We start from the raw sequence: 9,563 nt of genomic DNA on the forward strand, positions 1-9,563 counted from the left end.
TTTAATTAAATTTTGATTTGGATATTTTTTCAAATAATAATGAAATAGTATCATTTCTTTGAGTTTTTGTTGAAATATTTATTTATTATTTTTATAATTAGTTGTCTTATTATATATTATATATTATAATATATAATGCATGGGTTTGGTTATTCTATAAAATGTATTTTTTCAAGAGTGGTTTTGTTTTGTTTGTAGTTGTAGTCTAATTGTTTGACGACAATTTCGCAGCAAGTAGAAAATTGAATTAAACAAAACATAAATATTCCGGACGATTCGTCCAAATGTATTTCTGGAACACACCATTTATTTTTGTGCACTAGACTTGAAACATTAAAATGCTATCAAAATACCACGAGGGTATAAAATAGCATTACTGCATTGTGTGTTGATAAGTTTTCAATTATTATTAAACCCGGCGAAATATTACACTCGACCGATTAACCAGACGTCTGTGTAATGTGATTTTTTTAATCGGAAAACCGATTAACGGACCGGTTCATCGAAATGTCCGGCCGAGATCAACTTGAGAAAGATAACGTTTGTGTTTACAATGGACGAAAAATTATATTTATTATTATTATTATTATTATTATTACCATTGTAGATAATATCGAAAAAATAAAACTCCATTAAACAATCGTTCACGTCACGTCGAACGAAAACAAATTCGTCAGCATTATACAGGGTGATCAATTTAACGTGAGTCACTCAAATGTTTAATTAAAATAATTGCAGTTTTGAAACACTTTAGTAGTTGTTATTTTACAATAGTCCAATTTGTATATACTTTTTTATTTTTTCCAGAACTCCAATTGACTTTCAAAACGTAATACAATGGTAACGTATAAATTTAATAAATTTGTTGGATTAAGAATAATTTGCTAATAATGTTGACTGTTCGATAACCAGTTTTAGATAATTACCGTTAATAAAGGAACATTCAAGTACCCGGTTATCGACCAGTCAAAATTGTCAGCAAATGTTTCTTATTACAAAAAGGTCAATTAAAATGTATGATATACGTTTCCATTTAAGTTTCAAAAGTTAATAGAGCTCCGGAAAATACCAAAAGGGGTAAACATTTAATAATTTTATAAATATTTTAATAATATAAATATAAATAAAAATGTTTCTAAATAGAAGAACTACAAAATTTCATTTTCCGAGAAAATTTTAATGTCTTACGTTAAATTTGATCACCCTGTAATAAGCATATTTAACCAATCGAATTGTAATGCCAGTAAAACTGGAAACACAAACATTTATATTAAATATTTACATAAATACCTATTATATATTTTTTATGTTTTTTTTTCTAATTAATATTTAATCCGGTAAAGAAACCAAATGTTTAATAATTTAAAATAATAATACAAGATTTTAGTTAATAATGTAAAGCGATTATATAGTAAGAGAGATTAAAACGACATTTTCACAAGTCAACTAAAGTCTGTTAAAAAAATTTAACCTGAAAATTATTTTTTATGAGTTATGTATAATCATTTCTTTAACAATTGTGATTTTTACGATGCGGCAATGCAAACAGGTGTAAAGCGGATTTTTTTTTAGAGAAAAATCTATAGAAAGGGTTAAACGTTTTCAAATTAATTAACACTTATTACAGACTGCAATTCAAATAAATTTTCATCAAAAGAAAACATGTATACAAAATTTTAATATAGAATCAGTGTGATTAGTTTGAGGGTTTAAGCACAGCCAACGTTACCATATGATTAGCCTAATTATTCTTCGGTGTGAGCAAGTAACAAGTTTGATTTGCAAACAAAAAAACAAAATCACCATCGACATCGAGTAATTTAGATATGATTATCGGGAGATCATTGTTTTCTAATTGATATAAAGAGACTTAACAACATTCGAATGTCGTTGGGCAAAGCTATAAAAAAAGCTCAATAGACTCATCCGAAAACGCTTATACTACCAAAAGGAAATCTTGTAAAACACACTTTTCCAAAAGTATTTAAATATACGTATTTTAATATTTTAATCGACGTCTTAAGTCTCGAAAGAAAATGTTTAAAAAGACTGCCAAAGAGAAACAAAAACTATGCCAAGAGCGAGTGTATGGAAATAAAACTTTGCGCGAAACGACTGGGAAGAATGAGTTATTTGACGTAAGTTTTTGTAATAAATAGCTACAAAAGAATTAACGATAACTCACAGGTCAGACGGCCGGTAAGCGATGTCCGTTAACGGTGTTCTACGCGACGCGTATTCCACTTTCCGCGCGAGTTTCCTCTTGTTGTCGCGGTCCGTACAGTGATGATCGTGTTGGACGTCGCCCGGGAAACTTACACACGAAACTCGCGAATCGACTTTTTTTTATTACTCGGACTTAACACACTATTTACATACGCTTGTAATATTAAAATAAAATAAATAAAACTCGGAACAGTGCTGCGAACGCGACCCGGACGGCACTCGGAAGAGCGGATGGCGCGCGACGGAGATAACGGGGACGACGTGTATGACACGGAATAAATATGCGAGAGCAGAGAAGAACTGAGAACACTACGTTTTCGAGCTAGCGCGGGGGGAGGGCGAACGGACAAGTGCGGCGGGTGTGGCGTGCGTGAGACGCGAACGCAGAAAACGACTTAGCAGCGGACCGCACGGTACGATCGACTCCACTCGACTGACGGCCAAATAAAACCAAAGACGGGCCGTCGCGACGACGTGGTTAGAGTGGCGGTGCGTGCGAAGCGGGTGACGCGGCTGATCAGGCACTCAGCGGCCGTGGCCGGTCCGTGTCGGCGGCGGCAGTGAGCAATACGAAAAGAAAGCGATCAACAGCAAAACGATTGCGGAAGCCGTCTCCGATAGTCCGTTGGCCGTGTCAATTATTTATTTATTACTTTTTTTAGCTCTCACATTAGTTTTTATTATTATCGCTGTTATTATAACTATTATTATTATTATTATTAATTGCAAAGCTGGGCATTCTCGAGATAAAAAATTTAATTAAAAGTTACTCTTAACCTCCTAGCGCTCGCGTACACCGCGACATTTGGTACTTTTTAAAGACACACATTACATTGACGGTATAATCAGCTTGAGACTGTTTGGAGGTCAACTAAAGATGATTGTTTTTTCGTGCATAAAAAATAAGGTTTAGCATTCTGTGAACATCTTTAAACACTTTTATCATATAATTATAAACAAGATGTTGTGAAATGATTGTATTGTTTTATTCTCGAATATTTTTTTTTTGTATACAGTAACTGTTAAGTTACAAAAATGTATAATATTTTAAAACTTAAATAATGACTTGAAGAGGACAAAGTCCAAGTTCTGGTCTTTACAAAAAGCTAAAAAAATATTTTCTACTTATCTACTTAATTCTTAAATGTTTAACAAGTTGTACCGTGAAGCGAGAGAATGTTTTTTAAACAATCGTTATTAATGAACGCTATCGACTACAATAGTCTGATAAAAAAATGAATCACCGTCCACAAATTAAATATCCTAAATAGTTAATACTTAATACTTTTCAAATAAATTAACAAAATCATTTTTTCTAAATTCAGTTTTTGAAAAAATTACTTATATCTACCGGAATGCTTTTAAAAAGTATAGTACTTATTAATTTAACGGGTTATAAAAACAAATGAAGTTACTCTAAAGTTCTTAATTAATATCCAAAATCTATTTTGTAACTGTAAACTCTTATAATAAGTTGAATTTTTTGAAACTTTGACAACTGAATCTATATTTTTGATAACCATTCGCGTAACAATGTTTAAATAATACCTTTTCCAGATTACAAATTCTAAGTTATCTTAAACAGGTTGAAATAAAAAAAAAATACTCTGCATAGCATAATTGAATTTTCGGAAACTGAATGACCATAATTATGATTTTTAAGTATTTTGGAAACAGGGCCGTCTAAGATTATGTAAATTAAATTATTCGGGCCTCCATCAGACCTGGTGCCCTGGGCTCGTGCCCCACGTGCCTTTAGGGTAAAGATGACACTGTGTGGAATGTCATTTATTTAATAATATTTTATAATTGATGACTCGAACTCGAAGTAAACTAATCTAAGTTTCCAAGGGCGTTAAATAGGTAAGATGGGGAGAGAATATCCCTCGTATAATTTATTTATTACATATTACAAGTTTGTACAATTAATCAGTGATGTGAATCTGAAAAGAATGATTATATGAATAAAAAATATCTTGCAAATGGGATGAAAACACATACTTAAAATCAGTGTTTGAATACAAACAGAAAACTACAAAGTATTCAAATGAGCAAGTAATAAAAAACTTGAAAATAAAATATTTATTTTATATCCTAATTGTCTGATGCCGTTAAACCTGGATTTTGTCGTATAAAATCAACAAAACAAATTTTACCCATACTTTGAACTTTTTTTCGAAATTTCGAATATTTATTCTAAACAATTAAATATATTAGCACAATTTTTTTATTTTTGTACATTGTGCTAATTTAATTTTTATTTACAATGATAACTTACAGTATATATTTTATATTTATTCTGAAAAACTTGACAGCAAAAATTGTTTTCTATCAAAATTTAACAGGTATTACACATATAAAATATAATGGGTAATTTAATCAAATATAATCAGTAATCTAAAACAAATACAAAATTCACATTAAACTGATGATCATTGATCCACGATGGTTTTACTAAAGATGACACATACTTTGTTCGTAAATAGTTATAAAATTCGTTAACCGTTAGGTTTTAAAAAAAAACAAATTTGTTTTTTGTTTAACCAATATACCTACATATTGAAAAAAAAAATTGTAATTTAAAAGTTACCTAAATTAAGAAAGAGAAATTAGAGAATCATAATATGACTATTCAAAATATTTTTTTTAGCATTAAAAATATCGTTCAAATTAAAATGGTAAAAATGCACTTATATCCGGTATGCCGGATAAAACAATTTGAGTAATGCTTAAAATAATAACTATGGATTAATATACAAAGCAATCGCTTTCCAATACGGGGCCTCTACTCTAGCGTTTATTAAGGCGCATTGTATAGGCAATTTTTCGCTAAATCTTAATATTAAGCTACAATTTTTTAAACATACATTTTACCATAAGAAAAAAATATCTATTTGGATAATTAATTTTTTCTTCTTCTTTTTAACGCATATAGGATCTATTTTTGTACAAAATCTTATGTTTCTAATTCAAACGTGCTGTTCCTAAGAATACTTAGATTTATGTTTTGAAAAAACATTTAAATTCTTCATAACATGTTTAAGGCACAATCGACTGTGGCACAATTTTAAAAACTATTTTTAGTTCGTTAATTATTTCGATATAAATAACTGGAATTTTCAACTTTTTAAACTGAAACAAATAGAAAAAAAAATAGTAATACGATGCGATTATTGACCTGCAAATATATGTTGATTTATGGTCATTGTTTTAACATTTGGGATTTGTTAACAAAACTACTTGCAAACAAAGAGCTCCGGATCATAAAAGCATAATAATATGACAAGCGGTAATGTTTACGTTGTTATTTATTTATCATTTACTACACAGCTGGTGAGCTATATCAAGTAAAAGGTTTTATAAATCATTTATACATTTTAGTGCAATCTTTTGGATCAATCTATAATAATTTGTAATATTTAAGGTATATTATCATAAATTCGACAAAATGTAATTATGTATTTATTCTATATGATATGAAAATCGCAAAACTGATATTAAACTATAGTGCAAGATGCAAGTCAGTTTGCCGTTGAGGTATTAGACATACATTACAATGTAATGTATGTATGCAATGCAATGTATTACACAGTGTGATTGGAAAGTGTGTAAACAAAAATAGAGTCACATATCTTTCGGACATCATAAATCAGTCCAAAATAAACCATATAGTCTTATACTATTCAGTCTTATACCTACAACTTGCAGATTTTAAAGTTTTTAAGTATGTGTTAGGCAGATTTTATTGGAATAAGATATAACGAATAAAATACAAAATAATTACATTTTTAATGGACGATAAAAATATGTTCTTTTATTTTTTGTTATAACAAATAAATAAAAAATAAATTTTCATTCGTTAAAGTAGGATACATTCGGAACAGTATTGGCTGCTCTTTTGGGGCGACTGCTGAAACCTATACGGGTGCCTAAACATTGTTTTATTTCATCTTAGTTATCGGTTAAGAATTTTAATTGGCTTAGCTTGTCCGTACTAAAATTAAATAAATAAATGCAAAATTAAACCTTTTTTAATAAAATTACAAATATGTTTTCATAATACTAATAAAATAATAACGTAACGAAAAAATGTTATTCGAATTTATTTAAGTAATCAATTTAGTTCTTGGCTTGAAGAACATATTTTATTAATAATTGTATCATAAATCCATAATTGTTTAAGTAGCTATGTTATTTAAATAACATTATTTATTAATTCAATTATTCACAAATAACAATAAAAAAAATAGGAGTAATGAAAATAATTAATTAAATACTCTTGCTTTACCGATCACAAATTACAAAATTTAATTGGCAAAAAGGTATATTCACGATAACTGAATTTTCTGAATTTATAACGAAAGAACAATAAATTCAACAAATTATTTAACTTTTTTTTAATACAATTTCATTCGAATGTTGCCCAACTCTGAGGTCTCCCTAGGACATGTGCTAATTTTGAACACCTTTAGGTTGTTCATACTATAAATTAATGAAACTTTTTTGTATGGGTTATTTAAAAAAGTTTTTCATCATTTGTATGCCTATAGAAAATTAAAGATTTTATCTATATTTCGATACGGAGGGTTATCAGGTAAATTACGTTAGATACTTATGTTTAAAGACATTTCACATTTGTCATTGCATTTTATCATTTTTTAATGGTTATAAGTTATACAATTTTTTTACGGAAATTTAGGCTTCTTTTAAAGATTTTTAATTTTATATAAATTTACCTACTTAATAGTTCAATACTTTAAAGTATATTACGTTAGTATTTAGTATACTTTACTTTGGTTGACTTATTTGGAATCCAGTTTGGTATTTTCTAATCAGGAAATTTTTCTTCGAATTGATTTCGAAAAAATGTTGCTCAATTTAAACTAAAAATAGCTTTAGGCACTATCCATTGACACGTGCTTCAGTTAGAATATTGTAAATGCATTAGTTAATCATTGTTTTCCCAGTAAAACTAGACATTTATATAAAACTGAGTAACTATATAGGTAGAGTTCTAGGAAAATATACAGGGTTTATTTAGATTGAAAACTCTATAAGATATGTACATATCTTATACTTTTGTGCGACTTTTGAATTCCAGCTATGTTCATTATACATACATAATTCAGTCTTTCTAAAACTTTTTAACTGGTCTCGGAAAACGCACTTCGTTTCACGAATTTTTATTATACGGCTTACAAGCTGACCTAAAATAACTTTAAGAAATGTTTATAGGTAACTTATACAGTTCTAAATTAAGAAATATGCCTACCAATAACAAATGGCAAAATGTATCTTTTTTTTAAATCTAAAAATAATATTTATTGTTTAAAATCATTCACGTCATACGCTGTACTTATTTATTACAAAATTACCTTACTGTAATTAGGCTTATTGGCTATTCCATGTTTAAAAATGTATAAACAAATACTCTATACCTATATACTATATTAATATATATTATAATTGAGGTCTTTTTTTTTAAAAACATTTTACTTATATGTTTTTTTGTGAAAATGTTCAAAAACTGTTTATAGCTGATTTTTAAAATAGACACTTTAGTTATATTATTATTATTATAATAAAAGCACATTTCGCATATAAAGTCTGTAAATATCTGAAATCTAGATAGTGCACTTCAGGATAGAACAATACATTTGAAATAACAATTTCTTATTGGTAAGGCACAAATCACAATGACGATAAAATTAAACATTTTATTTATGCAGACGACGCAGCAATAGCTGTGCAGGACAGCAATTTCGAGACAATTGAAGAAAAGATCACCAACGCTTTGGAAAACACGAGCAAATATTATACAAGTAACTACCTCAAACCAAACCCGAATAAGACACTTCTATGCGCATTTCATTTGAGAAACAGGGAAGCCAATCGTAAATTAGAATTCACATGGGAAGGTGAGGCACTACTACACTGCGACACACCTGTATATTTAGGAGTTACTCTTGACAGAACTTTAACGTATAAATATCACTGCGAAAAGATGAACACACCCAACGGTTTACTCCGAAAATTAATAGGATCAAAAATGGGGAGCACAACCCCACACCCTACGGGTATCTGCAATGTCCCTCTGTTTTTCAGTCGGGGAATACGCATGTGAAGTATGGGGAAGATCAACTCATGTAAAAAAAAATAGATACTGCTCTAAATGATGTCTTATTGTAACAGGATGCCTAAAAAATACACCTTCCTTTAAGACGTATTGCGATGGCTCGACACCGTGGACGGCGCAGCCGGGCACCCCCCTCGGAATCTGTGACCTCCCCGAAAATACTTTGCAGCGAGGGGACGTGAGCGTGCCCGGCGTAGCCGGGTACAGTACCAGGAATCTGTGACCTACCCGCCCGACCCGGGGGCCTGGGGGCGGAGCCCCCAGCTAGAGCAAAGCTCTAGTAAAATAGATAAAGTAGTAAAATAGCGACTTGGTTTTTAAAGCCCTTGTGTCGATAAACTTATTTCGAGTAAGTACATAATATTTTAGCTTAAGTGTTTCGACACCAGGGAAATTGCCCCGAGTTCCCTAACATATTAAACAACAACATCCGTATTAACACAGTATATATTAATTAGGTGATCATTAATTAAGTGTATTAGTATCACTAAGGTTTTCACGAGAAAGGGAATAACTAATAATTTACAAAACTTAGTCGACGGCCAACCACATGAATACGGCCACGGCGAGGATGGCTGAGACGGCGGCCAACAAAATGAATGCGACTACAGGGATGACAGCTTGAATAGATAGAGAGAAAAAACCACGTGATGGGTTCAAGCACGGCGGCCGTAGACAACTAATAATTGTAGTGGTCTCCAACAAGATAGTACGGCCGTTTTTCCACACCTGAAAGTCTGTAGATATGAGTTCAGTAGAGTCAAACAAGTTAAATATACCTGGGTTCAATATTAACAGAGAGAAAAAAAAAGGAGACTGACAAAGAAATATTATCAACGCGTTGCATGTATGTTGCTTTTTATGGAAACTAATGAATGTGTTACCTCAGTGTATGGCCCTAAAGCCACACGGGGCTCGGCAGTTTACCGCCTCCGGACCGAACCGTCGATGGTATATGCAGTATGGTACGGGCTCCCCTATGCCGTACTCCTGCACTCCTGCAAATCCACATGGCAGTATGCAGTTTACTGCATCCGCGCCGTGTCGCCTGTGGTACACACACGGTGGCTCCGGCTGTCCTGCCTCAGTTGGCCTGTAGCCGCACGGAGGACGACATCTGTGCGCCGCCGACCCGTATCTGTCGTGGTAGTAACACGCAGGTACTACCGGTGCAAGTTCTACCGATGCGGGTTCTACAGGT

The 9,563-nt window shown here is 31.4% G+C and overlaps 1 protein-coding gene across 2 annotated transcripts in view; it reads right to left on the reverse strand.

The window, feature by feature from the left end:
- Nucleotides 1-2,645, reverse strand: part of LOC126836337 (lysine-specific demethylase 9) — a 77,207-nt gene extending 74,562 nt beyond the window's left edge. For both annotated transcript variants that reach the window (XM_050569597.1, XM_050569577.1), the window contains exon 1: nt 2,186-2,645. The gene's annotated coding sequence lies outside the window, so the exon portion shown is untranslated. The remainder of the gene's footprint in view (nt 1-2,185) is intronic.
- Nucleotides 2,646-9,563: the final 6,918 nt, after the last annotated feature.

The sequence above is a fragment of the Adelges cooleyi genome, unplaced genomic scaffold (assembly GCF_023614345.1).
Source record: "Adelges cooleyi isolate 19-005CV unplaced genomic scaffold, UGA_ACOO_1.1 ACOO_flye_CR_arks_rails_tigmint_CR_PRNA_1, whole genome shotgun sequence".
Classification (NCBI taxonomy): domain Eukaryota; kingdom Metazoa; phylum Arthropoda; class Insecta; order Hemiptera; family Adelgidae; genus Adelges; species Adelges cooleyi.